The following is a 10,140-nucleotide window of genomic DNA, read 5'->3' on the forward strand; positions in this document are numbered from 1 at the left end:
ACTGTTAACATTCACAAAGTGGTTCTTGTCGGTGTAACACCGTTTTAAATTTTGGTAGGCTCTTTTGTTTTTTTCACTCGAAGGTCATCCTCCATTTCCATTTAAGGATAAACGGAAATACATGAGATTGTTCAGAAAGAGAGAAAAGAGAGTTCAGGGCCACAATTCTAAACACCCAAGCGCCCGGCATCTCTGACTCAGAGAAGGGCAAACTACCAGACACGAAGACCTGATACCAGAATTCCAGAAGGGAAGAGAGGTAGACAAAAAAGACAACCAAACAGAACAGCCATGATCATACAACTACCCAACAGACAAATACGAGCATCAGCAGGTCTTTGGCCATGTTTAGTTCATTCAAAATCCAAACTTTGGCACTATGTAAAAAAAAAGATTTCCGTCATATCAAACTTATGGTACATGCATGGAGTACTAAATGTTGACAAAATCAAAAACTAATTGCACAGATTGGTTGTACTTTGCGAGACGAACGTTTTGAGCCTAATTAGTCAACGATTGGACAATTATTACCAAATAAAAACAAAATGCTACAATGCGCTGCAGTGCTAGCGAATTCAGGCGGCGCCGAATCCGGCCGGAACTAAACGCAGCCTTTGTTTTGCAGCATACGCCTTCACAGGTTCCTATCATCATCATCATCGCCAGACTTCAGGTGCTTCATCCGATCTTCAGCTGTACTCTTGGGTAGAAGAAGTCTTGGTGGACTCTAATAGAAGGAAAGGAAGAGGAATAATCTTAATCTTAATCTTGTCGTTTGCATCATTATATGTGGGCTCTTATCAAACTCTTAGACCTTGGCAGGGTGTTGTAAAACATACAAACTATGTACTAGAGGGAAAGGAGGAGGAATAATCTTAATCATGTCGTTTGCATCATTGTATGTAGGCTCTTGCCAAACTCTTAGACCTTAGCAGACTATATATACATGTGAGCTCTATATTATTATAATCATGTATATTCAGAGGAATAAATTTTAGACCTGAGTATGGTTATATATATACGTGAGAGCTCTATATTATAATCATGTATATTCAGAGGATTAAAGAATAGTCTTTCTATCTCTTGTATTTATGTATTCTACTTTCATGTACTATATATGTTGAACATGAGAGACCGAGGGGGAAATGTCCTAACCGCTAACGACATATTTTACAACAGGCTCTACAATCCTATGTACATGCATATAACAGTACTAAAAATGAAGTTTTTTAATCCCGAGAACAGAGTACCAGAATCAAATTTTGTATTCAATCTCAAGTGATAAATAATCTCACATATTGACACCAATACTTTCAACCCAACCTGGGTTTTCATTTGGAGTCATAACTCAGAACTCCATTCGTACATAGCTACACGACTCATTGATTCATTTATGCTGATTATAGTTCAGTTTGGAAAACATCTTCTCATGGCTGATGATCTGAGTCCAACTTATTTTTTTTTCTCTCATTTATTTACGGCCTTCTCCGAATCATATTATTCTCTCTCGGTCTTCATCAAATCCTGGATTTGGCCATAACTTGCAGGCCACTGCTCCCAGTTGCGGGCCTTGAATCCTTGAACTGCTCTTCAGTAACTCCTGAAAAGCACAAGTACAAACACAATATGAGCAGCTTGGTTTGGTAAATCAGATTATTAGGTATATAAAAAAACCATCAAAATTATATACTCCCTCCGCCCCTAAATGTTAGTCGTCACGATTTGTGTGCCGATAACTTTGACTCGATTTATAGAAAATGCGTGCAACATTTCTATCTCTAAATAAATTTATTAAAAAACTAGATTTAAATATTTATCCAATGATACTAATTATGTATCATAAATATTAATATTTTTAATATATATTTAGTCAAAGTTGTTTTTGGGAAATGAAAACGACAGACATTTAGGAACGGAGGGAGTATGCACGAGCAGTAAATTATTTTTCAAAAAGCACTGGAGTTAAATGAAACGAGGCACTTGCCTTTGCCCATGGCTGCAGTTGAGGAGATGCCACCCTGCACAGTCTTGAGCACCCTGTCATAGAAATTGGCGCCCGACCACTTCTGATGCTCCAACGTCTCCACGCCGTTGATCCTCTCCTCCCTCTGGATCCTCTCCACGTAGGCCAGCATGCCGCGCCGCGCGAAGTCCCGCGCGAACGTGTCGGTGACGAGCGCGTCGGCGTGGAACCCGGCGAGCGTGATGAACTGCCAGACGTACCCGAGGCGGGCGACGCTGGGGATGAAGGCCGCCATCTCGGCGTCCGTCATCCCGGACGCGTCCCAGTTGAAGGACGGCGAGAGGTTGTAGGCGAGCATCGCCTCGGGGCACGCCGCCTTGACGCCCTCGGCGAAGGCAGTGCACTCGGCCACGTTGGGGCTGGACGTCTCCATCCACAGCACGTCGGCGTGCGGCGCGAAGGCGCGGCCCCGGACCACGGCGGCGGCCACGGAGCCCCGGAAGCGGTAGAACCCTTCCCTGGTCCGCGGGAGGTCCCAGTCCCAGAACACGGACGCGACGCCGAGGCTCGCGGCGGTGTTGCGCGCCTGCTCGTTGGACACACACCTGTCGTAGCCGCCGGTGGCGCGGTCCCACTCCTGGAGCCTGCGCTGCTTCTCCTGGGCGGAGACGGAGAGGCCCGCGATGGCGTCCCTGGCGCAGTCGGAGAAGGTCTTGAGCTGCGCCGCGGCGAGCCACTCGTCCTCGATGGCCTGCAGCTCCCTGCCGTTCTTGCCGGCCGACATGCCCTCCGACAGCACGGCCGCGAGGCTCCGGCCCATGAGGCGCGGGTTGGTGGCGCCGAGTATGAACTGGTGGTCGCGCGCGTCGACGTTGGTCTGGATCAGCGTGGCGGCGACGGCGTCGGTGCGCGCGACGAGGACGGTCTCGACGCCCATGACGTCGAACTGGAGCCGCGCGGCGACGAGGCGGTTGACGTGCTCCGACACCGCGACGAGCACCTTGCCCGCCATGTGGCCGCACTTCTTGGTGACGGACGACTGGTCCTCGAGGTGGACGCCCGCCGCCCCGCGCTCGACGAAGAGCTTGCAGAGCTTGACGGTGGCCGTGGCGCCGCCGAAGCCGGTGTCGCCGTCGGCGATGATGGGCTTGAGGAAGTCGACGTAGGGCGCCCGCGCGCGGTCGGCGCGGGGCAGCGACATGCGCGCCTCCCGCTGCTTGCGGTCGTGGTAGAGCTGCGCGAAGAAGAGGTGCTCCACCTTGTTGGGCACGGTGTCGTAGGGGTAGTCGGCGAGGTCCGGGCCGGGCTCGTTGGTGGAGGTGTGCGTGGACGAGCACTGCCACCCGGAGACGTAGATGGTGTCCAGGTGCTTGGCCATCATGGTGACCTGGACCGGGTCCAGCGCGCCGAAGGTGCGGGACGCCGTGCCGGCGGCCTGGTGCGCCTTGAGCGTGCGCCACAGCTTCTTGGCCATCTCGCCGGAGGCGTAGCTCTGCCGGAGCGTGCCCCGGAGGAGGACCACGTCGCGGGCGGTGTAGGGGCGCTTGGTGAGCCGGAACCGCTCCGTGGTCCACCACGACTCCACCTCCGCCACCTCCGCCTCGAACCGCCCTTCCTCCTCCATGATCTGCATGCACATGTACGTCCAGACGTACGGGACGAATGAGCGAGTTACGTACACGTACACGTACCTCCTGCACTAACAGTTGAAATGTACTAGCTAGAAACCGACCAGCGAGGGGACGGAGAACGGCGACGCCATGGCTGGTAGCGGAGAAGAGGTGGGTCGACCGGGGGCACGCACTTAGAGGTGAGTGAGGGAGTTGCAAGTGCAAAGCGTGCCTTGGTTCCGTTGTCGCTTGGGATGCCGTCGTATTTATAGTCAGCGGTGTACGCCCCAATGCAAGAGGCTGCTAGCTAGATGATCGAGCAAAATCATGCATGCAACTTGTACGTAACGTGCTGCCTCCAACTTTCAATCCTTATCATGTGAGAGGTTGCATTGGCATGGTCTGGTGCAGGTGAGAGATATATGGATCAGACTTGCAACGGTGAGTGATGGTGGACACGTCGTCTGATCTGTTTCGATCGCAAGGAGAACAAAAAACTTGTTTCGCGCGCGCGCGCCCGCATGGAACGTTTTGGACAGTAGCAGTGGTTAGCTCTAGCTGCACACTTTCACACTCCAGCTGAGGTCAGTTGCGTGCGTGCTCCTCCGATTGTTTTGCGTGAAACTGAGCTGACACTAGCCACAGAGTGATGACTGAGAGTAGGGATAATTTGTTTCCCCTCACGGTTCCTGTTCCTTAGAGAAACAGGGAAAGTTGGTAGAGGGAACACGGATGCTGTTACGCAGGGCTGCAAGCAGAACTGCAGAAGTATGGCCCCGTTTGGGATTGCTCCGTTTCCTGATTCTTCAGCTCTGCTCCTTGATTCTTCGATGGCGTGATTCCATTGAATTCCTAGGAGGGAGCATGGGTGGGGAGCTGATGAGAATTCTATTGATCCCCACCAGAATATAACAAGGAGCAGGGTGAAGCAGGTTTTTTTAGCTCTCAACTCGTAGTGTAAATGGAGAAATGATTCTCTACTGATACCCACCTGAATCAGTTGGCATTTTGAGCATTTGGCTGGTTGGGAGTGATTTTCTTCAGAGAAGCTGAAGCTGGAGCTCTCCCAAACTGCCCCTATATCAGTCTTGAGCCGGCGGTAATTAGGGTCAGGGTTCTAGCTACTAGGATTTTTTTCTCTAACATGATCGGGATCTCATCAGATGTTACAAATTTTTACATAAGACATGTGATTAATATATTGTAAAACTTAGTGAACGTGTTTGCATTATTTTCAATCCACATTAATTTTAAATTGATATAACTATTCCAAATGTGTTGATGATAGTTATCGCGCAAGATCAATGGCGGATTTAGGGCATGGCGACCCTAGGTGCCCGCCCGAACTCCAGCGCCGGCACATAGTGAGACTTTCGTCGTATCGCCCATTTGTCCGAAGCTTCAAAACATGTGACCTCATTGCTCGCCTTAAGCATCGCCCAAACTCTATATGAGTGTTGGGTCCGCTAGTGTGCAAAAAGATACCAGAACAATTGATGTTTTGGTGACTGTAGCATGGTAAGATTTTACATTAGATTGGGGTACAAACCATCTACATGTGATGCTCGGAACAATAAAGAACCCCCTCCCCCCACCCTCGTCCCCAACACACACTCCTTCCTTGCTTGCTCGGAGCCTTGGTGCTAGGGTACCACCTATTAATACAAGTCATCCACACCACCTTCACTAAGTGCAAATACTATTTTCAATATATAAGAAATATAGAAGGCATGCATATATTGTATTTGTTTTGCCATTCTCTGTTCTCTTATAATTCGATCTAATTTTTAGTTCTTATGAAATTCTTCCATTTGCATGCTTAACTTTATAATAAAAAAAGTCCATACAATAGTATATAGGTCTAATTCATACATGCTACAACAATTTTTTGAAGGGGTTATTTGATTTGTCACGCAGGCAATGTAGGCATGTAGCTCGGCCAGACAATGCTCCTGGACGTTTGTTTTTTTTATAATATACGCCTGGTACAAGGTGCGATATAAACGCGGACCTAACATACAATACATGGGCCAATGCAATTCGATATTTGCACCTAAAATAAAAAGATGGAAAAAAATAGGCGCCATGAACACCGTGCTATTTGACAATAACAAGTCCAAAAATGTGGTCTTACATTTCTGCAATCTTTCCGGAGTAACGAACTTTTATGTTTTCGGAAACATGCATATGTTCCGACACTGTTTCCATACCCATACGGTCACACGGATTGCCGAAATGCGAGGCCTCTATAACCTGCTCCAGTCACACCAGTCTGTATTCACAGGATTGCAGCTTGGCCCGTGACGCAGGAGGCAATCAATCAGGATTGGGCCGGGCACGCACGCACCTACCCATAGGGATAAGGATTGATTGGGCTGCGGAGAAAAAAGATGGGCGACCAAGTAAGCATGGCACAAAATGCTCGTGTTTATCGTCCACATCACCACGTCAGATTTTCCGGCTTTTCTTCTAGTATATTATATATTTTCCTTTTGTTCTTGAATAAACTCAATCAGATCCAGCCGTATAGCTGGTCTATCTTGATCCAACCGTTCCTGGACAGCACGCCACTGCTCGAGTGATTCTGCCAGAAGCACAGTAACAAGTGCAGTGGCCAAACCAATAACTTTGAATAAAGAGGACAAATATGACTGACACTTTTAAGTATGCACGGTGGATCTACAGGCAAGTGGTTTCACTGGACTCAAAGGCAAATCTCGTACTTCCTCCTCCGTCCTTGTTGCACTCGTTCTGGCTCAACTCGGATCCGTCCAATTGTGTTTTTTCAATGGAGATTTGTCATCTCTGCTGATAGCACGGCAATAGAAGGTGATCATCACATTGTGGAAGATACGACAATAGGCTCCGGCGCAACCGCTACGACCCATGGTCGTCGACGTTCTGCCAATGTCTGCTACGCCAAACCTAATGGCGAAGCCAGGGGCAGGGGCCATGGCCCCACAACATTTTACAACAATTCCTTTTATTAGTATAGCCTTATAATTTTTATTTATATGAAAAATATAACAAAATTATTGTTATATATACCTATTAATACCTTCTACTCCTTCGTCTAATAAAAAGTGGCATTTTCATTTTCCAAGAAGTCAAATATTTTCAACTTTGACTCAATATATATAAGAAAATATTTATATTTATACTACATAATTAATATAATTAGATAGATCGTTCAATATATTTTCATAATAAACTTATTTAGAGATATAAATATTTTCAAGAAACCTAGTCGAACTCAAGACCAACGTGAATTTCATAGCAACACTTTTTATAGGATGGAGGGAGTAGATAATAAAGTTATACAAAACACAACTAGATAATAAAATCATCCCTACAAACATGTCCGAAAGACTAAACTGGCAGATCTCGAGTCACCACAGTGAGCACGTCGCATACCACTGAAAAAAGAGTCTTAGATTGTAGATTACATATAAGAAAATATGAGCAATCATGTCAAGTCAAACAATTAACCCAAATGATCATCATAAAAAAATATAATCAGTTGAGCCACGCTCAGTCTTTACAATGGTTTCTTTTTGCCAGCCTCCTATGTATAATTTCTGGATGCGCCCATAGCCGGACCCATGTGGAAGTAGTATCGATATAGGCTTGCTGTGTAATACTTAAGGCAGAGAGTGCGTGAGGAGAGGGTAACAAAAAAACAGAACAAAGACAATTCGAACCTGTCCTCCTACCGATCCCCCTCTCTCTCGCAGTGTTCTTCGGGGTTCCGCTTGCTGCTTCCTCCAACTTCTGGTCCTCTCTGCTAACAAGGTCGGACCAGATTTGCTCGTGACAATGGTCTTTGAGTCGGCGATATCTATCTGTTCGAACTGAAGAACAACGAGAGGAAGCTTACCATGAAGGTCTATACCATCTCCAGGCACCAGGAGCAGTTTAGTTCGAAGTAGAAACAAAAGGTTTTCCTTCTGCTGGTGCTCGTGAGTTATTTTGCTCATTTTGTACTCTGATGAAGTGATTGATCCATGAACAACTCTTAGACAACAACGACTATCCATCCTGTGAGGCTGCGATAAGTTTTTATGTTTGGCGATTGCTTTGTACAGTTTCTCAGAGTAGCAAATGCATTGTATTTTCTAGCTGGTACCTGTTATAATAGTGTGTCTTGTTGTGTAGAAATAACATGTTTATCTCATATATGTTTAAGATGGTATTTCTTGTTCCTAAGTACATTTCAGAGTTCAGATATGATTTTACATTGAACTCGGAATAACTATTCTTACAGAAGAACCTTAGGAAAAAGTATTGTGGGATGCTGAGATGACAACTTCGTGCTTCTTACCTATTTTCATTAGCGAAGCACAAGAGGCAACTGTAGTTCTTTTTTGTTTTTCCTTTTAGGAAATGGTTTTAGTTTTTTTTATTATCTTTGCAGTTACAATAATAATTTGGGGGCAATTTCAAGTACCAAAACCAGAAGTTGGGCCTAACGTTTCAGTAGCTCATTTTTTGCAGAATAATAACAGCAGTGTGTTGGGAACACCACATAATTTCAATATGGAACAAATGGTATTTGTTCTTTCTTAGAACAAAAACCCTTTGGTACAGTTTTATATGGACAATTACATTTGTGTTGAGATATTGTCATGACCATGGTTAATTATCTATCTCATGTGCTGCCATGTTGTTGTGTTAATGTTGGATGCTCATATTATGATGAGATATTGTATCTATGTTGTTTTCATTACAATGATAAACAAAAAAATTATAAAAGTTAATTTAAATCAATATCAATCACTCACGTATGCTAGATATGTCAGAACATCTATTATGTAACCTTCTAAGGGCATATATGGTCATTTCCTCAAACAATTGCATATTTTGTGTCTTGAGCTGCGCCGCAAGCCAAACAAGTTTCTTAGTTCCAATTGGTGCGAGAGCAGATTCATGACGAAGTTGTTCCGTGGTGGAGCTGATGCTTCAGATCCGTGTTTTCAGAGCTTTTTTTAGACGAAGGAATTGTATTAGATTATAGCTGGATGCATCATCACGTTACAAGCACACTGGAATACATTACATATATCCAGAAACATATTTCCATCTATATTGTACTCACTCTGTGAATAGCTCCAAAACTCCAATCCAAACCTATACGACGCTTCTTATGGATGACCGCACAAGCAAACACTCAGCAAAAGGCTTGAGAACAAATGCCCAACGAACGACGGTCAACATTCCTGCAGGCGGAGTTAAGAAACTTCTTCTTTCTTGTGTCTTCCTTTTTCTTCTTTCTTCTGCTACCGAAGAATGAGGAAGACTGATTTGAAATTTATTCTTCCTAGTCCTTCATCGTGGCTAGATCTAATCATAACAAAACGGAGAAGAGACCAGAGAAAATTATTCCATGGCGACGACATCATCTCCGCCTTGATGTTGCCGTTCGGAAAGAAAAAAAAAGTCTCCATGTCGTCATGCCGATGAAGTTGCTGACGTTGTATTTGCCGCCCTCATCTTCAACAGCACCGCCGTGGAAAAAACAATTTCGCCCTGCCCCTTGCCGTCGCTACAGAGGAGGAGATAAATCCTCAACACCAAGAACTTTGTATGGAGAGACTCTAACCCTAATGACTCGATCTACTAGAAAACTTATTAAAAACAATAGATCCCTACTCCCTCCGGCCTCTGGCGAGATGCCGGAGGGGGACCAGCGGTGGTGGAAGGGCGGGGGCCGCGGCGGCGCTAGGGCGAGTCGCGAGAGCGTTACGGACCACGCGCACAGACCTAATCGCGAAGTTACGTGTTTTCAGAGCTGGAGCTCTCCCAAAGAGAAGAGAAGTTCACTCATACACACCCTTAAGTAGTATCAGATAAATGATTAATGCGTGTCATCCTATTGAGATCTCTTATATTTATGGTCAAGTTTTGAATCTTAGAATCCTTTATACTTCTCTGTTCGCAAATACAAGAGATTTTTTTAAAGTTTGTGTTAAGTCAAATTATCCTAAATTTTGTAAGACTCGAATATAGCTACTGTTTTAAACAATTCCTCTAGAAACTTGAAAGAAAAATGACATAAATATAGCTAGTATGCTATGAAAATCAAGCCACAAGGTTCGTCCTTCCAATAATTTGCTCCAGCGGTTCGTCCTATATAGGCGCTTGCCATTCCAGCTACTCGTGATCCTTGGCAATGCATAGCAAGACGATTCACTTTTGTCTCAGTCATATTAAGGCTCGATACTTTACGGAAAAGCACAAGAAGAGCTTTATTCGTATTATATTGTTGCACGATGAATGTTCGTGTTTTACAAAGAGAATTGTATCATAAAAATATTATAAAATTGATAAACCACTATTTGGCTACATGTGGTATCATTTCTTTTATAAAAAGCTAGTCCTTTCTTTCAAGTTTGCTTTAGTTTTATCCTGACTCCAATTTCTCTAACTTTAATTAAAATTTATAGAAAACGATCCAATGTATACATCATTAGATTGGTTTAATTAAAATTATTCATGAAACACGGCTTAATACGATAGTGCGTTTATTTCAACTTATAGATGTTAATATAATTTTCTAATATTAATAAA

General features: G+C 44.7%; 1 pseudogene; it reads right to left on the bottom strand.

Annotated features, from left to right (window-relative positions):
- Positions 1-1,247: 1,247 nt before the first annotated feature.
- Positions 1,248-3,790, bottom strand: LOC136546876 (isocitrate lyase-like; annotated as a pseudogene).
- Between the last annotated feature and the right edge of the window lie 6,350 nt (positions 3,791-10,140).

The sequence above is a fragment of the Miscanthus floridulus genome, chromosome 3 (genome assembly GCF_019320115.1).
Source record: "Miscanthus floridulus cultivar M001 chromosome 3, ASM1932011v1, whole genome shotgun sequence".
NCBI classification, from domain to species: Eukaryota; Viridiplantae; Streptophyta; class Magnoliopsida; order Poales; family Poaceae; genus Miscanthus; species Miscanthus floridulus.